The sequence below is a fragment of the Lissotriton helveticus genome, chromosome 3_1, assembly GCF_964261635.1.
Source record: "Lissotriton helveticus chromosome 3_1, aLisHel1.1, whole genome shotgun sequence".
Taxonomy (NCBI): Eukaryota; Metazoa; Chordata; class Amphibia; order Caudata; family Salamandridae; genus Lissotriton; species Lissotriton helveticus.
This window is the reverse complement of record NC_136061.1, coordinates 1,262,503,090-1,262,528,178: the sequence shown is the minus strand read 5'-3', so window position 1 is coordinate 1,262,528,178 and position 25,089 is coordinate 1,262,503,090. Positions and strand designations below refer to the sequence as shown.

At 45.3% G+C, this 25,089-nt stretch overlaps 1 long non-coding RNA gene across 3 annotated transcripts in view; it reads right to left on the bottom strand.

Moving 5' to 3' along the window:
• LOC144823416 (uncharacterized) overlaps positions 1-25,089 on the bottom strand; it is a 386,557-nt gene that overhangs the window by 189,546 nt on the left and 171,922 nt on the right. For all 3 annotated transcript variants that reach the window (XR_013608784.1, XR_013608785.1, XR_013608786.1), the window contains exon 3: positions 6,636-6,790. This is a non-coding gene — a long non-coding RNA (uncharacterized LOC144823416). The remainder of the gene's footprint in view (positions 1-6,635; positions 6,791-25,089) is intronic.

Below are 25,089 nucleotides of genomic sequence, written 5' to 3'. Positions count from 1 at the left end.
CAGCACTAGCTTGCGTGCAGAGCCTAAAAGGCTATTACAGGGAGCACAGTGAGGTACACAAGGGAGCCTCCCGGTAAATGGTATCATACTTCCAACACTGGAATCGGTGTTGGGGTATGATTCCAACATGTTTGATATCAAACATGACCAGGTTCAGTGCAGCCACTATATAGTTTGACATCTCATACTGACTGATGTCCATTATATGTATTAAAATGGCTAACCGCACTTACAAAGCCTGGAGAATTGACTCCAGGGTTTGCAGGGGTGTTCTGCTCATGCATTGATACCTTCACACTTATAACCAAGCCCCCTGCCTTCAGGACTGAGAGCCTGCCATAGGGGTGACTTTTAGGTTTAAAGTGCAGTGACCTCAGATATAAGGAAGCTAATAATTGTCATGAGAAGTGCAAACACCAACTCACACAGGCTGCAATGGCAGGCCTGTAGTCACAGTTTAAGGGCCTAGCTCCCCTTTTCAACCACTCTGCATAGGGGTCTCCTGGCGCAATAGTGTTTGGGAAATGAAGTCCCCTTGGCTGCTGACGGTCGCTGGCTGTCAAGAACCCCTATTGTTGCCACAAGTAAGTGGGCCATGGCGGGTTTGCTGAGATTAGGGGTGAGATTGTCTGTACATTCCGCTCCACCAGTGGGTTGACGGTTTTTGCTGAGCTCCGCGGTCCAAGCTTTTCACTCTTTTCACTTAAAAACATGCCTGGTTCTGATCATCACCTGACACCTCATCAAATAGTGACAGGGAGACCCATGAATGTGCAAGTACCTGCCACTAGAAGTAATGTACAGGGAGAAAGTTCAGCAGAAATCATAAATGATGAAATGCATGTTTACGCTTTCGTATTAATCAAGTTTACAAAGTTCATTTCCAAACAGGCAACCACAAGGAAGGAGAAGCGCGCCACCACCGATGTCGACCTACCAGTTGTGAACATAGGCGACAAGGTTTTTGTACGCCAATTTGTCAGGAAATGGAGAGAACCCAGATTAAATGTACCATTCATGGTGACCATGGTGACCCCCACTGCCTCAAGGCTGATGTCAGGAAGTCTTGGTTTCACCTCACCAATATTCATCTGAATGCAACATCACTCCAAGGATCATACACAATGTAAATGTAACAAGAGAGGGGAAGAAGATTGTCAGTGTAAAAATACCCCCCTCCACATCTGCCTTTGAACATTTTTTGGGATCAGCGGCGTAAAAGTTATGTATTTTTGTTTTCCTTTTTCTTTTTTGTTACTTAATACTATCTTTTCTATTGTTACTCTCGTATAGCAACATATCTTCTAACGTTAACCTGGCACACATACAAAGAGAACTTTCTATTCATGCTAGTGTGTGCCATAATGTTCATACCAGATTATCAGATAATGTGTTGTATCAGCATATGTCAGACATAGGTTCGGAAAATACCAATGAATCATGTTTGGTCTGCTCTCTAATTCCTCATGCTACAGGATCAGATAGGCTACATTTAAGTAAAGAAGTACCCCCAAGTACAGCACTATGTCTATTTCATCTCTACTTGCATGTGATTAAGTCCCAAATGCAATCAACACCTGTTAAAGTATCATGCTTTCTACTCAATTCCACAAAAAATGACTCCTCAGCAGAGGTTTTACGTATTCTTACAGATAGACAGGACAATGAGATATCACGCATGAAGAAGACAGGTCGTCCTACCACTTTAGATTAGTGGCAGCTGGTGGAATTTTAAACTGGTGGGCATATGAAGTATGAATCAACGTACGGGAGCGAGCGAGCGGAGCAAGCGAACCCGACGGCAATAAGGAGGGTTCGGGGGGGTTCTCCCCCGTGAGGACTTTTTTTAAATTGGCATTTTTGGGTGCAATTTTCAGCACTATTTCTGTGATAAATGGACTGAAAAATCAGTTCTTCTAGGCATTCATAAAAGAAAACTCATACATTATTTCGGAGAATTTCTGTGTTGCCAAGCCAGTTTGACTTCTGAAGACGGCTAGGATACTAAGCAAGACTGCTTTGTCTCTACCCATTCCAATAGAAAACACCTAACATAGGTGCACAAACATCCACAAAGAAACACACTTGTAATCTTGTTCCTGCCAGAAATGAAGGCTGCCCACTTCCTTTTCTGCATCAGCTATTCAATGTTGATTGCCCAGTAATCTTCATGACATATTAAATAGCTACAAGTATAAGAACTATTGATTTGAAACAAACTTTTAATTTTTAGGAAGTCAGCAAAAGTTTAGCATTTTTGAGCAAGTCAATTTTGCAAAATAAAAAATGAAGTAAATATTGTACTTAAAATAGTTCATATAGGGCACTGAAGCCCTTGGGTCCATCAGTATTTTAGAAAACCACTAAATAAAAATAAAAGTTATGAAATTAGTGTAATATGCATTGCTTAAAATATAAGAAATATCCATTAAAAATCTTTCATTTATTTTAGAAAGAAACAACAACAACTTTATATGTATAAGCAGGATAGGTAAAAGCGTTTTACTTTATTTTTAAATACTTTGCATGCCACTCTCAGGCCCATGTGCCTGTCAGTACAGTAGAAAATGACTACATAAAAATAAAATATGAAAATAAATACATGTATATTTTAAGAAATATTCCTTCAATACCAATATGATATTTGTAAACACAAACAAAATTATTTTAAATAATACTATGTAAATATTTTGCATGCCACGCTTAGGTCCCTGTGCCCTTCAGACAGCACAGCAGAAAAAGTTAAACAAAAAGAATTTATGGAAATAAATAAATGTACATTTGAAGAATTTTCAAAACCAATATGATATTTTTAAACACAATTTAAAAAATAAAAATAATATTTAAATAATTTGCAAACGGTTAAATAAAAATAAATTTGGAAAATAACTAAATGTTGTACATATAAAGACATATACCCACAAAACCAACATATTTTTAAACACTAACAACAAAAATATTTTAAATAATAATAAAATATAAAAACAAATATAAATTCACAGATACATAAGCACACATATATAAATACATATCAAATACAGGAGTTGTATGAATATTAAATGGATTGAGTACATTTCTAACAGTTCTTCCTAATGTTATCAAACAAAACAAACTATGATCACACATCAGATTCATATTTTCTATTTATATAGAAAATGTGCTAGTTGATCTTTAATATGAACAAACTTTTCGATTGTTCTTTGGTTGAATTCTGGTATTTCCTTTATTAGCTCTTTTTCCATTGACAGCATAGCCAATGCATTAAGTCTAGCTTGAGTCATAGTGTTTCGCAAAAACGTTTTTACCCTCTTTAGTGTGGAAAAACATCGCTCAGACTCTGCTGTTGTCATGGGTGTTGTAATGACAACTCTTAAAAGCTTTATGGTCTCAGAAAAGGATTTCTCTAAGTTGTTTCACACAAAAAGCTAAATAAAGCCATGACACCACCAGTAGTTTGACGGAAGTCACGTCTTCCATACAGGACCGAAAGTGCTGTACGCAATCTGACTTTGTCTAACATAGGATAGGCTTCCATCGTTTCTGCGAGTGCCTCAGCTGGGAAAGATTTGTCATGTCTTTCAAAAAGGTCACTTCACCATAGTGTTGCACTTACAAGATGCTTTGTGAATGCAAAGCGCTCTCTGGCATGAACCACAACAATGTCACAGACTTCTTTTGCTTCTTGGGTCAAAGTATTTATTTTCAGTCTCCGGTTTACAAATGTACATTCTTGTGGCAGTGTGGAATCCAAACTGTCAATGGATTCCCGTACTTTGGAGATGCTTGTCACAAAGTCTGTAGTAGCTTTCTGGACAGACACAGTGTCAATTTCTCGCTTTTGCAATTGATTATATAAAATGTCTACCTGGGGCATTATATGGTAAAAAGAAACAGAAAGAATATAAACTCTCTATCATCTAATGTTCTACTAAATCCCTTAGCTTCACATGTAGTATTTTGCTCAAAATCACCACTGTTTGCAATGGTTGACATGCATTCAAGAAGATCGTCTCTGTATTAATAAATTATCAATATTGCTCAAACATTGAAGTTCCAGCGAGTTGCAGACCCTCTTGGAAGTCTTCTTGAAACTATTTGTTCAAGAATTTCAGTCCTTTTTGGGGAACGTGTAAAAAATGCTGTTATACCACCAATCTCTGAAAAGAAAATTTTAACTCTAGATATTTTGGAGGAAGCCTGTTCCATAATTAGGTTATGTTGGTGGGCATAGCAGTGAATATAATGTCCATTTGGGTAAACATCCCTGATTTTCTTTTGCACCCCACCTGTTGCACCAAGCATGACGCTGGCACCATCGTGGCTTTGAGCAATTAGTTTTCCTTTAGTACATTGCTCAGGGAAAACAATGTTTAATTCATTAAGAATGGCTGAGGCAATTGTTTCCTGCAGATGAGACTTTTAGATGTGTGAAACAATAAAATCTTTCAGCTACCTTGCAATTTCCATCAATGTAGCGGAAGACTAGAACTGACTGTGGCTTAGTAGAGACATCAGTTGTATTGTCAGCTTGGATAGCTACATAATCAGTGCTTCTCAACTGCTATGTAATACATTCTCTTATTACCTCCAGCATACAATCCAGCATTTCATTCTAAATAGTTTTAGAAGTACCTTTAAACACTGTGGCTGTTTTTAAATGTGTTTCCATAGCACTGTCAATGCTGGAGACAAAATCAACAAGGCCCCTGAACACAGCAGGATTTAGAGACTCTTCAGTTTCATCATGGCCTCGTAATGCCAATTCAAAGGCACCACAAAAACAAATACAGTCAATCACTTTTGATAAAATGTATCGGTTTTTATCAACTTCTGCATTATGTTTTCTTACTCCCACACGGTATGCTTCGTTCAATTGCTGTACAATGTCCGATTTTCCGAAAAGAGATAATTTCAACATATTTGTAAAATGGGATTTACAGGAATCATGTTTTTTTATTTTTTCAGCCAGATGCTTTAGGTCAGTAACTCCTGTTTTTGTCTAGGGAACTTCACCTCCAAAAAGTAAGCAAGTGAAACAGAACAAAGCATTTTTAGAAGCGCTACCAGTAAGTCACTCTATCCTATCATACCATGTTCGGGTGTACCGACGTGTATAACCTTGTCCCCTATCTTTTGCAGACTGCTCAATTTTAATTTCAGGTTTATCAGCTCCTAATGTTTTCACTTGCAGTTTATCTGCATGTGTCAAGCCCAAAAAGGGGTTTACGAGTAAGCTGTCAACTGTGTTCATTGTGTCTAGCAATAGATCAGACTGCAAATAGAAAACCTAACCTGTTTTTAAATATTCCCTAGGTTGAATACACAAAAACGATATTACACACAATACTGAATACACTAATATGAATTGTCATGCACACAGTAGTAACAGCAATTAGTCATCCATCCTCATTCTGACAGGAATGCAACTGCAGCAGCACGTACAGCTGTCCCCCAAGCGGTATAGCCTTGTAACTAGTTCAGAATTCCTCCTGGGATCCTGTTAATAATTAAAATATGATGTAAGCTTTGAGGCTAGGTGCCATTGCATGCACAACACCAGTGGTGATTGAAAAGCTTGAGCATGTCAATTCAGTGATCTGCCCAGAACTTAAAGGGTATATTCCAATTATGGGGTCCTTGAATTACTATTATCAGGATAAAATCACTATATGTAAGGAGTAAAGCTAAAACAATGTATTTATATATTTGGACTTGAGTTTAGATGGCAAATAATACAAAACATGTTGAAAATTTCCGTAAAAAGCATACGACTTGCATTGAGCAATACCCTTTAAAAGAGTTCTAGGCAGATCTCTGATATATCCAGTAGCCGTCTGTACCAAGCACAGCAAAAGACCTATAGACAGTGCTATTCATATCAGTGATCCTATTACTAAATGGACAGGAGTCACACTGTCACAACACATTAGATAGGTTTTATATATCCGACCTCACTGTACATACTCTGTGTGCATTCAAAATATGGTGTGGAAAAAAGATGACTGAAAAACATCGGTGTGAAAAACATTGTTGACTGAAAAAAAAGAATGACAATAAGTAGTGGCTTTCAGGCATTATACAGGAAACATAATTGTACTGGTAGCAGGGGTAGGGGCCATCCTCCCAAATTAGACAGGAGCATTTAAAATGAGGTGAAGTAAAGGGTCAGGAGACTAGCAATGAATTGTAATGATTCAGGTAAAGTTAGGGTTAATGGATAATTACGGGATTTTAGGGTAGCACTAAGGAATAGTACAGGGCTATTATGAATCAGGGTAGCATTAAAGAGTAGTACATTTTTAAGCATCAAGAAACGATAGAATTTGTGGGCAGTTTGGGGTTTAATATCTTTAGGGACGGTAAGCATTAAGGGATAGTAAGGGATTATTAGGCTACAGTTAGATAAATGAAAGAGTGCATACAATAATAACATTTAAAAATCAAAATGTTTCGAATTTTCATTGTTAATCATGAAGAAACACAAAATTATCCCATTTTTACTCGCTACAATCTCATACTCTCTGCACTGTTCTGCTAGGAGAAACCAACCGGCCTCCACACCTAAAGACCACACAGTTAGCACCCATACACAGCTGAATGTGGACCTTTGTGGTAAATAGAGAAGCATGTCCAACCTTCTGGCCTGAGGTCAAGGACCAGGAAGCTGAGTTTCAATCAAGGTTCTGTCGCAGCAGGGCCGGAGCCTCCGCGTGTTTTCTTTCAATATCTCGCAGTACTGATCTTGAATGTGATTATATTACGATCAGTCTTAACTCCAATTTCTCATGTGCTAAAAGAAAAAAAAAAGAATTATTACCAACAATTACTGCACTGTATTCATGTAATGTTTCTAGCAAATGTGCTACCTGTACCATACTGTTTTAAACAAAACAAATAAACACAGACATTTAAGATAATACATTCAGGTGGTTTTACGGAATGTGCATGAGTGCAAGTGAGAATCTGGGTCTCTGCAAGCATTGTGATTTGTGTAATTTTGTGTAATGTTGCTGGTTTCTGCAAAGAAGTGCATACACTTGTAAACGAATATATGTGAACCAATGTGTGGGTATGTTTTAGTATGTGTACATTGCAGTTAGTGCCTGCGGCGCTGTGCATGGACTCTAGAATCTTGTTGGTGTAGTGAGCAGAGTTATTGGAACACCTCATGTGACTCTACTGTGGCTGAACCCCAGCCCTGCCTGACTCGGTGCCTCTTACCAACATTGGCTCCATGTGTGAGGCCCGCCAACACAGCAGTATGGGGCCATAGACCTGACTGTGCTCCTTCCACCATGCCGGAACCCATCTCATCTTCCTGCCCCGTGGACCCCGTGAGCGAGACCGCAGACAGCCAGAGCAGCGACTCCAATCCCCAGGTACTCTCTCGAGGGCCCACAGCCTGACTTCAACCACCACTGCATTGAAGACATTTCCGAGGCGGAGGTGACCAGTGGACTCATTGGAGGATTACTATGACTCCCTCAAAGGGAGCACCTGCATCTTTCTTGAGCATTGTGATGCCCCAGGAGAATGAGCAATTAACTTTACTACTGGCATAACTCTTGATAAACGGATTAGACTGTTGTCCTTTAGGTTTAGCTTTAACTAGATAAAGATGGCCTCTTTTCTACAACTGGTGTAAAGTTTTTTTTGGGGTCTTTTACTGTGTTACTTTACTATGTGTTGCACTAATACTTTATACATTGCCTCTTTGATAAGCCTGCCTGCTCTGGGCCAAGCTACCCAACGATGAGCAGAGATAATCTTATATGTGTATCTGAATTAACCTGACTATAATGATGGGTTATTGCTGGCTTAGGTGTATACCCTAGCAAACCAAAATCCCCATTTGTAAGAGGGACACATTCAGCAGCACCTGCAGGTTGTCTGCTTTCATTCCAAGCAGCAACGTGCAAAGGGGGTGGGGGGGCTTATCAGATTCCATCTGGCCAAATTTAAAGGGCAATCGGCATCCTTTTGTTCCAGGGAGCTATCTAGAGCTTCACACCTAGATGCAAATGCCTCGACCAAGGCGAAGCAGCTGACTTCATCCTCCTGGATCTCTCAGCCTCCTTCAACACTGTTTCCCACCAAACCCTCTGCGCAAGACTCCACAACGCCGGCATCCGCGACAAAGCCCTGGATGGATCAACTCCTTCCTCACCGGCCAAACACGGAGAATCAGACTTCCACCATTCAACTCAAACCCCACAGAGATCAGCTGCAAAGGGCCTCAGGGATCCTCCCTGAGCCTCACCATCTTTAGCATCTACAGAGCTCCACTTGCAGCCATCATCAGAAACCACAGACTCAACATTGTCTCCTATGTCACCGACACCTAGCTGATTCTCTCCCTCACAGAAGAACCCACAGCCACCAAGAGCAACTTCCACAAGGAGATAAAGCAGTCGCCACCTAAATGAAGGACAGCTGCCTCAAGCTTAGCTCAAACAAGACTTAAGGGGCTCATTATGATGGCAGGCGGACATAAGTCCGTCCGTCATCATAACGGTTTTGGACTGCCCGCCAGACATGCAGCAGTCCCACCAGTGCAATTAGGATGCGCCCGCCATACTGGGCACATCCTGGCCTTTTAACATTGCGGATGGTGCTGCTGGCTGCAGCACTGTCCGCAATGTCAAAAGAGCATGCACAGCATTTCCCTGCACCATGTGGCAGGCAGCACGCGGTGCATGGAACTCATGGTACCTTCCCAGTGCACCCCCCCCCCCCACACACAGAGGAGGCCCACAATGGGCCCCCAAAGCCAGTCTCTGCCTGTCTTTTTGCAGCAAGATATCTGCCTACACGGCACTGCTGCAATGTTGCCCTGGTTCCGGGTTCCACAAGGCGGGCGGAAAAGGACTGCCTTGCGGAACCATGACATACGGACTTTCCGTTTACCGCGGAACCATTGTGATTCCCACCGCCATCCTAATTTGGTGGTGGGAATTTTCAGTATGATGGCGAAAGGACCGCCACCGCCGGCCCGGCGATGGCAGTCCTTCAGCCATCATAATGAGCCCCTAAGTCCTCATCCTGGGATCCACCCCTCAGTGCTGCCACCCCCTCTGCCTGGGATGAACCTGGTGGCCCAGGCAGAGGGTGCCCGCAGCATTTGGAACCCACTGACCACGCGCAAAACCGTGGATCTTCCTGGACTCCTCGCTCTCAATAAACCACCAAATCAACGCTGTTTCATTCTCCTATTTCCACACGCTGCAACTCCTTCATAAGATCTTGCAGTGCATCCCCACCATGACGCAGAGATCCGGGACAAGGCTCTTGACTGGTTCCACTCTTTCCTCTTCGGCAGAACGCAGCGGGTCAGACTCTCACCTTTCCTCTCAGACCCTACACCAACCACCTGCAGAGCCCCCAGGGTTCCTCCCTCAGCCCCAGGCTCTTCAACGTTTACATGGCTTCGCTCGCCCCATCGTCAGAACCCATGGACTCAACATTGTTTCATACGCAGATGACACCCAATTTATTCTCTCCCTATCCAGTGAACCCAGTGCAACCAAACACAACTTTCAAGAAGGCATGGAAGCTGTCACAAAATGGATGAAAAGCCTCTGCCTACAACTCAACACTAACAAAACAGAAGTACTCTCATGGGCCCACACTCCAACGCCTGGAACGACACCTGGTGGCCCTCGCCCTCGGAAGCCCTCCCACTCCCATGGACCACACAAACAATGTGGGAATCATCCTGGACGCTGGAATTGCGTTCAAGTCTCAAAATAACCGATGCAACGTTTATCAAGTTCGTGAGTGCCTGGCTTTATTGCGTAGGCATCTTTGGGGATTGTTGGTAAGGACGTAGGATAGGAACCTTAAAGCGGTGCTTTTTCGGTGTAGGCAACCCTCCGTCCTGCTACGACCACATTGCGGTTCGTACAAAAGAGGCTCACGCTACTTAGCGCGTTGCCTACACCGAAAAAGCACCGCTTTAAGGTTCCTAATTACTCAGGACCAATCCTACGTTCTTACCAACAATCCCCAAAGATGCCTACGCAATAAAGCCAGGCACTCACAAACTTGATAAACGTTGCATCGGTTATTTTGAGACTTGAACGCAATTCCAGCGTTACGGCTCTTGTATTAAATCAATCAAGCAAAGCTTTTTATTATAGTCCTGAAGATGATCCCACTATATCCTTGGAGATAGGGATCGAAACGTTCGTCGATTGTTTGTACAGTACTGCTCCGTTTATGTTTTGTATTTTCTGTTGCAGTTACTGTGGGTTTGAGCTTACTTCAAGTTTTTTATTGTACTGTAAGCCACCCCCTTCTCCCCTCTCTTGCCTGTTATTTTCCTTTCCCACTACTTTCCCTCCATGTATTGTTCCCCTTGACTCGGTACAGGCTTGTGCCCAGTTATTAATGTGTGACTTGTTTCACTTTATTTTATGTATAACGTTATCTAAATTCAAAATAAAAACTTCTATGTCCGGCTGGACACCGAAGAAGAAAAATACACAGTCCTTAATTTAAGCCTGTGCTAATTATTTTTTCAAAGCATCATTAAAGCCTAGGACCTTTGTTAAATAATAATAAGCAGTACTACCCGTGGTCCTTAGCCACCCTTACGGGTTCCCTTGTTCTTTGATACCTACGGTAATCTGTGATGCTGCCAACATAATCACAGACATCAGGCCAAATTCCCAGGAAGCACCCACGACTCCTACATCTTGCAGAACAGTGGGATCTACACACACCTGGTAGCGGGGGAATTGGGAGAAGGATACCTGCTAGGTAAAACACTGTGACACACCCTGATAGATATTGCAGATGTAGGTGTTGTTGTGCATGTGAGTAATGTCTCTCTCTTTTCCACATAGGCGGCAGCGCATATGCCGTCCGCTCATTCATCCTCACTCCCTACCTGAACCCATCAACCCTGAGTGAGAGACGTTACAATGTGGCACACAAATCTACACGCAACGTCGTGGAGCTCACCTTTGGGCTGTTAAAAAGCAAGTTTCGCTGCCTCCACAAAAGCGGAGGTGCATGTCAGTACTCACCCCTCATCTGCTGTAAAATCATTGCTCCACAACCTTGCCACTAGGAAAGGAACAGCAGTAGAATTAACAGATATTGAGGATAATGATTATGAAGATGCACAGCCTGAGCCCAACACAGCAGGAGTGGTGCCAGCAACAGATGGGAGACAATGACGGGCAGAGATCACACGCAACTATTTCTAAGTAAGTAAGGAGACACAGCCAGGCGTTGCATGTACATGACATAGTTTAATAACTGGGCACTATGACAATGAACAAATGGCACACCATGCCAGTCCAAATGGTGACAACCTTAATAGGTAGTAATGGGTTACTTCACCCTAAATATGTTCATAAATGTGTGGACAGCATTAACGTCTGCACCCACGCACAACAGTGCTGGATGCCTGCAGCTGGCTTTCCTCACTGTCTGCTGAGCCAGGGCCCGCAGCATGCTGCCTGCTGCTCCTCCGGGTGTCTGGGACAGGGGGATAATGCTGCTCCTGCTGGTGGTCTCATCACTCTCCCCCACACCTAGTGCACCAGCGTTGGCTGACTGGATGGTCAGCAGCACTTCCAGTGCGGATGTCACCTTCCCCATCCCCCTGGTGACATCAGTGCAGCAGTGCACAAGCTCTCCTGCATTGCCACGGAGTGCCTGCAGAGCAGGGAAGTTGCAGTTGCCAGGCGGTTCACTGCCCTGGTGTGCTGCTCCATATACTGCATCTCCCTGCGCCTTCTTGCCCTGTCCTCGTCCAGTCACACAGCACCAACACAGACTGGGACATGTCCCGCATGCCCTCAGCCATCTCCTTGATGCCCTCCGCCATAGAGCTTATGCCCCTGTCAATGTTGCCTATGTTAATGTTGCCTATGTTCTGGTTTAGGTGTCGCATTTGTCTCTGAACTGATTGAAACGCCTTCCCCGGTAGGCGCTGCACCTTGACCATACTGGCCTCCAGCCCTCCAAAGATCCCATCACCCTGCCGAGTTGTGCTGTGCTCCCGGGCCCTGCGGCGTCCTGCACCTGTGTGTGCACCCTCGGAGGTGGACTGCAGCCCAGCATTTGTTTCCTCCAGTGGACAAGTTGCTATGTCACCCCCCCTTGTTTCCTCAGAGGACGACTCCATGACATGGAGAGTGGCAACAACATACCTCCTGGGCCTCACCACTACAGGTGATGTTGCTGCTGGTGAGGCTGAGAGTTCTTGTGAGGCTTGCTGTGGTGGTGAGTCAATCAGCAGTGTTGATGCTGGCTCTGCTGTTGCGGTTGGCTCTGTTGGTGCAGCTGCCTGTGGTGTTGGTGCAAGTGGTGGTGGAGTGCTGTGACCTGCACTAGTGCTGGCATCCTCAGGTCTTCCCTTACAGGGTGCCCTTCCCTCCTTCTCCTGCACAGTCCTGCGCGATGACTCTCCTGTGGACAGATATGGACATTAGCTCAGTGCTCCTGCAGCCCTGCATTTCAATATTAAATTACATTCCTGTCACACTATCTCAATGTCCTCTGCTGCTTCTGACTGATGTGTGTGGCATGCCTTGTTGTTTAGTGTGATGACTGTCATGATGGGTGTTTCACTGACTACATCCCCCATAATGCATTGCTGGTGTATACTAAAACCTGTACTGGAGTGTGAGTCACACAGCCACATTGGGAAATGGAGATAGGGAAGGGGGGGTTGATGTACATGCTTCTTACCGTGTTTTGTGACAGATCTGGCTGAGCTGTCTGCATCCACAATTCCAGACACACTCTTGGGCTCCAGGGTTGACTCAACCAGCTGCTCCAGGTCATTGAGGGCAGGTGCCCTGCTCCTTCCTCCCCCTGTGAGACTGGCCTCTTTCCTCTGTGCTGCCAGCTACCTCTTGGTGATGATCCGAAGGTCATACCACCTTTTCTTGAGGTCACCTATGCCCCGTGGGCTCACCCCAATAGCATTGACCTTTGCCTGGATTGCCAGCCAGATCTTCCTTTTTACAGCTTCAGCTACCTGCAGGGACTGTGAAAAAGCTGTGTGTGGTGTTTCACCACCTCCTCCACAAGGACCTGCAGCTCACTTGCACTGATCTTCATTTTCCTTTTCCTTTCTGCTCCTTCCCTCTCTGATTCATTGGATGCCATCCTGCAGTTCTCCTCAGCAATGTTCAGCCAGTGGCTCAGTTGCTCCCAGCTCTCCAGAAGGTTCTGATTGTCTGCACCTGCATGGGCGTGGCCACTTCCTGGTTGTGGGGTGGGGTGGATGCACATGATTGGTTGAATCGTCAATTGCTTGTTTTTTTAATCTCTGATTCGGTATTTACCGATTCGGTAATTGCTGATTCGGAAAATACCGATTCGGTACACATTTCCCGAATTTTTCCGAATCGGTAAATTTTACTGAATTTTTACCTACATCTCATTTACTGATTTGTGAATACCGAATCGGTAAAATTCGGTATTTAGGATTCGGTAAATTTAATTTACCTACATATGGCCCTAAGTTACTTAGTAAATCCTTTATCCCCGATTGTGTTCGTAGGCCAGGATTTAGAGTCATCATTGACGCAAGAGAACTGCAGAGTATTATGGTATTACCACGTAGAACGATATTCCTCTAGAGTATTTTTTAAAATTATTTGCACAGCTGTTCTTTGGGAGCATTCTGCCGTTTGTTCAGGCTAAGGCAACAGTTCAATGGTTGCAGATAACTCGATGGGAGCTCCTCAAGTGCATCAACACTACAAAAGATGGATTCAAAGGAATCGCTGCATGCTATGAGAATGATGATAATGCAGCACCGTTATGTACTTGACCTTATGAGAGCCATGCAAGGAAAGGTATGTGCCAGGATAGGAACTGTTTGCTGTACCTTTATCCCAGCAAGCGATGCAGACAATGGAACTTTGTCAGAGGCTATACAAACTTTGTAAATCTACAGAAGAAAATGGTAGATGAAGGAGGTGCCCCTAGATAATTGGTTTACCAGATCATTTTCTTTTCTGCCATCCTGGATGTCAGGACTTTTGGGAGTCTTTTTGCCAGCTATTGTGGTCCTACTAGTTGTGTATAGTGCTATCCCATTATCTTAGCATGTTATGGAAGGATTGAAATGAAATCTGAAAACACGGCGCAACAGCAGACAACGTCATGCAGCTATACGTGGTGAAAGAGCAGTGAAGCCACAACTCGTGCTGATGAAAAAGAGGTGAGGAGTTCCCTTGAGAACAGGGTGCAATACCTGTATGGACATAGTTAAAGGAAAACCTGTGTTTGACAAGCTTGAAGGAATGTATGGCCTTAGCATACAGGCATATTCTGTGTTTTCATGGTTAGACAATAAAAGCAGGAAATTGAATTAGTCAAGAACACACGGAATCTGATAAGAGGTCTTAGGAGCATAATGATTGCGAACACGCACAAATACACACATGTTCAACCCAAATACACATGCATTCAAAAATAGAAGAATACACAGTTTGTTAAGAACTGTTGGAACTGTAATAAAGAATGTGTAGCGAATTAAGTTAAAGTCTAGGGTTACAGGTGGCCTCATGTTATTCCATAACTAATGCACACCAATATGTAACTGCCTAGTAATCTATTGTTTGAAATATTGTAACTAGCATTGTTTAACTATGTATAAAAATGGCTGCTTGCTTAGCATCAAATTGAGACCAGCTGATTACTTGTGTGAAGACGGTTGCTCTCTCTGCCGCAACAGTAAAGAGCTGTATTTACATTGCCAAGAGAAGTCTATCTTTTCTTCATTGTCAAGTTACCCTGCAACAAAGGTCAGTTAAGTTAAACGCAATGTAGTGGTCTTGGACGGTGGGGCTACTTGGAGTCTAGAAAATGTGTGCAAAATTAACAAACCGCAGGAAATGGATATGTAAAGTGTACAAAATAGACAAATGTACGTATATTGACTAAAATACCAAGAACCAAGGAAGAAGTGAGGCTGGCCAGAACTGAATACCAACGAGCAATCAAAAAGCGTAAGAGTCCGTTGAAATCGGAAGCATGGCAGGCGCCCAAGCCTGTATAACCAAGGACAACTCGGGCTTTTGGAAGGCTGTTAATGCCCCTTTTTTCGCAGATAGGGCAACCGATATAATTGATGTGGCGATCACGGAAGATAGATGGGTTCATTATTTCAAGGACCTCTATCAGGCAGATGTCCTAACCCAGAGTGAGGGAACTGTCGTAATGGAGGGAGATGAAAATGTTACTCGGGCATCTTTCCCTTTGAATATTGAATTCTCACTCGCAGAAGTTTTAACTGCCATTAATGAGAGTGCCGCAGGGAAAGCCCCAGGACCTGACAGCTGCCTTTGGACGTATATAAGTCTAACACTGAGCTATGGGCCCCACTCCTAACTAATGTTTTGAATAGCTGCAATAAATATAGGTTTATTGCCACGTGGTTAAACGCTATTGTTATCCCCTTCTTTAAAATGGAAGACAGAAATGAACCTAACTGCTACCGTTCAATATCATTACTGGACTCACTTATGAAAGTTGCTGGGAGGGTTATTTTAAACAAATTACAACTCTGGGTGGAAGGAAGGGGCACACTCTCGAAGCTCCAATATGGGTTTAGGGCAGGACTTGGCAAAACATTCACCCCCAGTGGCACAGGGTCAAGACTGATTTGCATATGGCCATGTCTGAACTGGGGTGGCTTGGTGAGCAAAATAACGATGGATTAAACCCAGATCTGTGACTGGGGGTGAATGTTTTGTAATTGTGCAACATTTCGTCCATCATCTTGTGTGTTTTGCTGTTCACCCTATGTGGGAAGGGTATGCCCAGACGTGGGTCCCGTGCTCACTAAGCCACTGGAGTCAATCGATCCTGGCTGAAAACGGCTGATAGCCAGAAACCGGTCCTAGGATGCTTGATTCCCGTCCAGGGAAGACATGGCTTGGCAGTTCGGCCTGGACTGTTCCCATGAGGCACAGGGTCAAGACTGATTTGCATATGGCCATGTCTAAACGGGGGTGGCTTGGTAAGCAAAATAACAATGGATTAAACCCAGATCTGTGACTGGGGGTGACTGTTTTGCCATTGTGCAACATTCCGTCCATCATCTTGTGTGTTTTGCTATCAATAAACATTCACAATCAAACTTGTGGAGTTTGGGTTAAACTCACAAACAGCCCAAAGTTGGTTTTCATTCCCAGTTAACAGATGGAATATCTGGGGTTTCAGACAGACTCTCAAGAAACAAAACATCCTCTTCCAGGAGCAAAGATGAATTAAATAAAGAATGATCCAAGGACAGCCTATTTATGAGACAAGTGGCAAGGATGTTGCGCCTACTTTTGTTGAAAATTAGTACGTTTTGGTGAACATTATCTGCGCCATCTTGCCTCTTCCCCTGATGCCACACTTTTGTCGTGCGCGCCCGCCATTTTTTTAAGATGCCCCGATCAGAACGAACCCTTTTGCATGCCGCTGGCCCCCGACATAGCCCTTCGCCTTCACTAAGCCTGCACGCTGACCACCCCCTGCTTGCACCTGCCTTGAGTCATAAACCCCTCTTCGGCGCTGCTCTGCCCCAGGCCCTCATCCTGTTCCCAGCGCGACACCCCCCTGCTTCCCTTTCATGATCTCCGGCCCTTAGATGCAAACCCCCTTCTTCCCCGTGTGCCCGTTTTGTCTTCCCCGTTCCCAGGCCGACACCCAGCTCTGCCGATACCATTCCTTGCCCCTCCCCGTACAATAGAAAGTTTCCCCCATCAAAGGATCCCCGGGTTGATCAAAGCCCCCACTCCATGAGATCCGATCAAACCCCCCACATTCCGTGAATCGGCGGAATATCCAGCTGCGTGATACTCATCACCTGTTGTGACTAGGGTGGGGACTTCAACTGTAAATGTGTGTGGGAACGGGCCCAAAGGGGAGTTCCGGGAATGTCTTTTCCATACATCAAAGCTTTAACATGAATGTGTAATCTACAATAAAGTCATAAAACAGTGTATAAGAGGCCAGGCCTCAGAAATGTAGGCAGAGCACCTCAGAACGATACCTTCTGCCGGTTTTGTTGTGTTCTCCTCCGGAGAGAATAAAAACCTTGTTTCCTGCTTTCCAGTCTCCAGCGCCTGCCTCTTCATTGATTAAATAACTAGAGGGTCACAGAGGCAATACCGCCGGGCAAATATCGATTGTCCCCGACCCGACTCAGGTTTTAACAATTGGCGTCCCAAGCGTGGGGCCCATCAGCGACTCGTGGATCCAGTGGGAGAGGTCCCGACGACAGAGTGAACGACTGCAACGATCGGGAGAGCTCTTGCCCAATAGACCCTCGTCTGGCAGCCGATCATCCGAACTTCACTAGTTCCGAACAGACCTCTCTCGAGTGATCTACGGTCCTGACTGGGGACCATCAGGAGTGCCGTGAGAAATACGAGAAAAAGAGGACGATCGGGCGCTGGATTCGGAAGACAAGAAACTGTCCACATGGTCCGGGTAAGGTCGTGTAATCACGACAAGTTGCGAAATAATTGCTTGATTGTTTGATTGTTTAAAAATACTAGTATTGCTCTTTATTTATTTGGAGATTCACTGTCTACAAACGGAGAAACAACGGGCTCTCTCTTTGCAAACAGTGGAGGATAGGTAGGGCAGCAGCCGTGCTTATTTTTTTCTCCCCCACTCAATAATTACTTGAAACTGAACTGTTGTTCGCAAAACTATTGTTTCCTGGAGATTCCCTGTCTGCAAACAGGGAAGAGACCACCCTTTTTGCAGATAGTGAAAAAGGGTAGGTAACGCAGATCTTTGCGGACCTACTCATTCTCCCCATTGTTATTTATTGGTCTTTTTTGTTATTTTTTGATCCATGAGGTATTCACTGCCTGCAAACAACGTTGAATAGAAATATTCTGTCCAGTCTTTGCACCTAGTGATAAGATAGGCAGTGCTGACTTTTTAGTCCCTCGTTACGAGCCGTCATGTCTGTCTTCTCCCCACTGATTAATAGCCTGTTTAGCCCGGACCGTGTATTAGAGGTGGACCATATAGCTCCACTAGAAGGCACCCCTAATAAGGACATGTTCATAAACTATGGATTAGTCACCATAGCCTATAATAAATTGTGGCACAGGTATACCGAAGAGAGTCAAGACAAACAGTGGCCACTGGCAGGATCCTTTGACCTTGATAAAATAGAAACGTTAGAAATAGCCCTTCGAAATAATAAGACAACGCCAATTATGCTCGACAGTCTCGGTATGTGGCGCAGAGAGGCTATGCAACGACAGAGAAAAGACGAGGACAAACCAAGTAGAGAAATATACCGACAGGACAACCCCAGGACACCGCTACCCACAACTTATCCCCCGACACTATGCAAAAGACGACCAGACTTAGGGCCAGACCAATGCGCTTTTTGTAGGTATGTCGGACACTGGAAAGCCCAATGCCCGACTCTACTGAGCGTGAGTAAAGGCAAAGGGCCGACAGGAACGATAGACCGGCAGTACGAGAAAAAGCGCGAGACAAAGAAGAACCCGACTTACATAGACAGACCAGACAGAACCACCACGTTTGATTATGCCCGATGGCACAGATTTCGCCAGGACAATTTCAGCGGCATGCTCAAGTTCTCCTAGGTCGGGCAACGTCAAGACGGGAACCCAGCCTCGTTTCAAATTCGCAGACGGAAAGAGATAATTATGACCAATAACTGTTTTATATTCGTCTTGGGTCTTTGTATGTCGTACTTGTACTGTCCCCCGTCTGAGTTTGTGTGTATGTAATGTACAAATCTGGGTCATCCCTCTACACGTGTTTCCGTGTTACTCAACCTCTGTTAGCAGAAACTTAGCATAAAAGCAACCTGGAAAGAAAGAAATGGTAAAACAAAATCCATAGACCATTAATGAACTTGAACTTTTAATTTAGCACAACAAACAAGGAATAATAACGGTAAACTGTAGAAAATGAAAGTCAAACAGAACATTCGCCCCCCCCCCATTCTGGAACCTTCCAAAGTAGGGCAGGGTTACGGCTACGCCCAACCAACGGCAACCCATATAAGGCGGGCCCGGCCGCCAACTCTTGGTCAGGAAATCTTAACGTATGGGGGAGCCGGAGGAGAGGCAGGAGCCAGCAGCCCGGGCAGTTGTAGGTAGTCCCGCCACATGTCTCCTCAGCCAGCCGCAACGGGCCTGGATAGACTTAAGTAGTCCCGCCACATGTCCAGAGAAGAACGAGGCACCTCTTTCTTTTCCCTTCCGTAACAGCCGCAGCAGCTCTGGACGGCGGGATGTCCTGCACGTACCTCCACAACAATTTGTCCAAGTTGGGCTGGGAGGGAGAGGCGACGCGGACGAGCCTCTCCCACCTCCACCGATAGGAGGTCTCCCAGCCCCCGGCCCGACGCCGAACACCCCCAGTCAGGCGATGGTGCCAATACTTCCACAGCACCGAACACACCATGGTGGCACCCCAGTACTTGCGCAGCACCGAACGTGCAATGGTGGCCATATTTTCGGAACACCGAACCTGCAATGACTGCACTGATACTCGTGCCGCGCCGAATGCGCGCCACAGGTGGCCATACTCCCACAGCACTGAGCACAGGACTTGGGGAACACCGGATGTGGAGAGACCTTCATGCGGGGCGATGAAAAGGAGCGGCATGGAGTGCACCGGGAGAAGGAGACGATGCGGACGAGTCTCCCTCGCCCCCCCCCCCCCAGGTGGGGGCATCACAGCTGCACCCCAGCTGAACGTCCCGCTTTCACACAACAGGGACCTCTTCCTTTCACTCCGAAGGATCTCTCCCACTCTTGCAAGCTCGACGAGAGTGGCCCCTGTAGGGCCTCAAAATGGCGTCTGGGTCCGCTGGAAGGCGGGCCCCGGCCACTAGAGTAACTTTGACCAGCAATATAACTCGAACATTTGCCCCCTGGAGCACGAGCCCCCATCTCCGACAGCATCTCCGCAGCCTTGAAGATCCTACAAAGGTCCCCGGCGGAACCTTCGGCCTTTGCAGGCTTCCGGTAAGGGACGGCTGCCTTGATCGCCAACGAAACAAACATGACATTGCCACTCCTTCTGTTAGCATGAATTCTAGAACTGCCGAAAAGGACTCTGGTCCAAACTGCCAGTAATGGGAAACATTTCCCCCTGATGCTGCTTCCGGACTGAGCCGGCCCCGCCCAAAATGGCGCTGGTATCAATCGGAACTCACGAACACCTCGTGGTGTTCCTTCGCACTAATATAAACTTGATGTTCTGAGATTTTATATGATCCTTTGTACACTTGGCTAGAAAAGACAAGGAGAACTCACTCGGCGAACAGTATGAAAGGATCCCCGTTACAAATGTTGATTACAAATGTACAATGTATTATATTTTTATAACTGATGTAAACCTCATTTACGACGCACACGTACGGTATGCATATAGGAAATCTGATTACAACTATTATGATTATGCTTCTAAATTATGAAAATAAATGCCCCCGAACCCCCAGCCAATTAATAGACGTTTTAGTTTCTTACAAATGAATGAGTAAAACTTTCCGATGTTTTTATTGCTGCAAACGACACCCCCCACTGTACGCACTTTAGCCATTGCCACGACCGGCCAAATACGACCGCACCCTCATAATCCACATGCTGAAATGATTTTGCAAAATAAAGTTTTTGAAACTATGGACGGGTATTGCATGCTTTATTTTAAAAATGTGGGATCGGTGGGAAAGTTCTTTTCTGTGCACCCTACTCTGCTCTCTCTTTAAGGTTAAAAGAAGATGGTTGCCCAGACCTGGAGGACGGATCGGATCGACAACACGACACTCCGCCTTCAAAGTACGCGACTGACCCATGAACTCTCGCGCAGAGGAAGACCTTGACTTCCAAGGATGGGTAAAACGAACGGTGTAAATGAGGGAATGTAAAAGGAGGGTGAAATGAAATAATGTAAATGTTATAAAGTACAACGTTCCAAAGTATCAGGGAACGGAGCTGACCCAAGAACCGAAGAACCTTAGAACGCCACAGCGTTGAAAGAGGTTTAAGGATCCCGATAGTGAGATACATCCTTTGACTAGATACCTCGCACTAAGCACCTCTGGTTTCCTTTTCACGTTTCCCCGCACACGACCTATATGGACACACTACCCCCCTCGACTCCAGAAACCATATCCCCGGGGACCCTGCCCCGAGGAGGAAAGACGAGTAAGAGGTAAGTAAAGAACTTATGAATCCATGTATTTGAATATGCGCGAATGCTGTCTCCCCCACCCCCTTTTTTTTTTTTTTCCTCCCTCTGCAGGTTACATCAGAGATTACAGCCGAGGTGTGGCGAAGATCTGAAGCCTTGCCATGTCTAATACACGAAGCGGACTAGCGCCGCAAGGTGGTGTCTAAGCACGCCTGCAAACTACTCACGTATCGAACAAACCCGAAAAATTAGCACAACCTGATAAAAAGTGATCACCCTTAAACCAGACCGGACGAATGAACCCATGTCACGTATGATGCGAAACTATGAGGGAATGTGTGTGTGTGACTGAGGCGTTGACCCAACTGGTCGAAGGACCGAGAATGCGAGAAAGTGCGACAAAATGGTACCTCCTTTCTTCTTTCCTTTTTCTCAAGGCACGTCCCCTCTACCCTGTCTAATGCTCAAACTGCATGATTACAAGATTCTAACGCAGACCCGTGAATGCCCTTTACTGTGTAATGCACTAAATAGCCTTTCTTGAATACACTGCCACCCTCTCTGTTGCACGTGTACTATTTAGCCTGCCGTTGCGCTCTCTCTCTCCCTCTCTCTCTCTCTCCCTCTCTCTCTCTCTCTCTCTCTCTCTCTCTCTCTCTCTCTCCCTCTATTTTTGCACTCCCACTCTTCCGAGTGATTAGCCCCGAAATTGGCAGACTGCCACCCCTAGCACACCACCTAATTGGCTTCAAATACCGTCAGTATTTGCACAAAAACTTGTCTTTAATACAATTACCCTGAGGCCGCGTCATTACCTCTCCTTTTCCGCTAGAAGTCAATGAACCGAGGTTGGGCCGTAAGGGAAAGGACAGGTAAGACGACAGAGGTTCCCTAATCTGACCCGAAATAAGGGAACTACATGTCAACGGCTCCTATGGTATAAAACAAGGACCTCAGAATACGCGACCCTCCCCTCCCCGAATTGTCGCAATACCCAAACCGGAAAAATGATCACCCCTGTTACCTCCCCTGTATCAGCCGCCCAAAAACTGGAATTATGAAACTACCCCTCATTTCCGGTTGTGAGAGATGGGTCGATTTATGCCCTTACCACAAGTTTCCTATGTCCCTGGTTGTTTCCCATAAAACCCCTGTCCTTCCTAATTAAGTAATCGGGCTGTAAAAGGTTATGTAGGATCCAGAATGATGTTTTACAAGGTTAACAGACTAGTCCAAGGTAAAGAAATCATCGAAATAAACCCCGTAGTAGTTGAAAAGCAGGATGCATCGATAGAAAGGAAATGTTTAGCCATGATCGTCTCTCAGCAAAATACCTGTGTAGTACCATGTTGACGACTCACAGTACCCTTTGTAAATGTAAAACTCTAGAGAACGGCATATCTTTGCCAGGTTCGTCTCACGAAGGTGGGTCACCATCAGATGAACTGTCGTGACTGTAATAAATAATTGTAAAGGAAAGTCATAGTAAATCCAACAGGCCCGTCACCGGTCATTCATATGCCAGTTGTGAACACTAATATAACGGGCATTTTCATTCTTTGCCTGGGGCTGGGAGAGAAATAGACTTTTTGATTATCTTCATCTGCAAATTCTCTAAAGACTGTCTTTTCAAACTTGTTTAAGGGTACTGCTGTTGGAGGAGAGAAGGACCGGATGTGGGAGCACGAGGCCTGACTGCAGACTAAGGAACACCTGCGACATTAGCCAAGGCGAGACCACGACAGAAAAGAGCTGCAGGACGAGGCACTGTTTTCGACAACATGAGAAGAAAGGGTCGACCTGATGCCCCTGCTCGATGTCCAGTGTTTGTCGACAAGTCCCCGCTCTCTGAATTCGGTCACACGCCCGCCTATTTGAAGTCTCTCGTTCCCCTAGTTTGTTCCTAATTTGGCCTTGCTCCATCCCCCTTTTCCTCTGACCTACCCTATGGACTGTTTTGTACGCTCTTCTTCCATCTGAACTTTCTGACAATCACCTAAAAGGACACAGGGCGAAAAGGACCTTTCCGACCAGAAACGCGAGGAAAGGGTCGTGCCCTGCAACGCAGAACTTAGAACAGAGCTGGACTTGTAGCTCCACCGCCGGTGCTCAACAGCGCCAACGAAAGGCAACAAAGAAACTTCGAACATTTGACATCCCCAATCGCCGTTTCTGCTAGACCTCATTTCTCTCCCAGCCGCCATTGTATTGATCATGCTCCAATCCGAACCTGATATATATGTAATAACCTGCCAGTATGAAATATACTTGCTGCTCTCGCTACAGAATCGTTTTTGTATTGCATTCCTATGACTTTCCTGCTAAACAAATTGATCAAAGTTTATCAAATAGGCTCACCTCCTAAAAACTAGAAATGTTAAAATGTATTGTTTACAACTCTTTTCATCTAAGGTTCCTACCGTTTTCTTTCTCATGCCCACCACAATAGAACCGAGTAGAAAATGAGCCAGCAAGATGTCTTGAATATGTTAAAGGGAGGACTGTTGAAAATTAGTACGTTTTGGTGAACATTATCTGCGCCATCTTGCCTCTTCCCCTGATGCCACACTTTTGTCGTGCGCGCCCGCCATTTTTTTAAGATGCCCCGATCAGAACGAACCCTTTTGCATGCCGCTGGCCCCCGACATAGCCCTTCGCCTTCACTAAGCCTGCACGCTGACCACCCCCTGCTTGCACCTGCCTTGAGTCATAAACCCCTCTTCGGCGCTGCTCTGCCCCAGGCCCTCATCCTGTTCCCAGCGCGACACCCCCCTGCTTCCCTTTCATGATCTCCGGCCCTTAGATGCAAACCCCCTTCTTCCCCGTGTGCCCGTTTTGTCTTCCCCGTTCCCAAGCCGACACCCAGCTCTGCCGATACCATTCCTTGCCCCTCCCCGTACAATAGAAAGTTTCCCCCATCAAAGGATCCCCGGGTTGATCAAAGCCCCCACTCCATGAGATCCGATCAAACCCCCCACATTCCGTGAATCGGCGGAATATCCAGCTGCGTGATACTCATCACCTGTTGTGACTAGGGTGGGGACTTCAACTGTAAATGTGTGTGGGAACGGGCCCAAAGGGGAGTTCCGGGAATGTCTTTTCCATACATCAAAGCTTTAACATGAATGTGTAATCTACAATAAAGTCATAAAACAGTGTATAAGAGGCCAGGCCTCAGAAATGTAGGCAGAGCACCTCAGAACGATACCTTCTGCCGGTTTTGTTGTGTTCTCCTCCGGAGAGAATAAAAACCTTGTTTCCTGCTTTCCAGTCTCCAGCGCCTGCCTCTTCATTGATTAAATAACTAGAGGGTCACAGAGGCAATACCGCCGGGCAAATATCGATTGTCCCCGACCCGACTCAGGTTTTAACACTTTCTGTAACGTCCTCCCAAGCCTGGGTTCCCACTAATGACAATGCCACACACCAAGCTTTATTCTTCTGCATTCAACCCGCGACTTCAACATTCTAAACTACATTCACTTCACTATGCTCTAATGCTTAAGTCACAGTTTTACGGATTATATCAGGAAACAAAAGGGTTCCGTCATTGCTAACTCACATGACCCTATATCTCCCTCTCTGTTAAATAAAAAAAATTACAAAATTACAAATATATACAAGTATAACTCTTCAATGATCACACATCCGACTGTGTCTTTGGAAACTGGAAACAGGCGGACAAAGTGTCTATTATCTGCATTGGCGAAGTGGCAGCAACAGCAATCAGGGGGTCTCCAATTGTCCTTTCAGACCCAGGCTCTACATTGACATCAGCTCCTGACGAGTGATGAGCCACATGCCAGAAATGCAAGGAATCTTGCATGATAGACTTCCAAGGACATTGAGCAGTCAGCACGTGTCCTTTGCTTTGCTGGTCACAACATGAAGGACTCAGCATTAAAGAGAGAATCAGATTTTCGT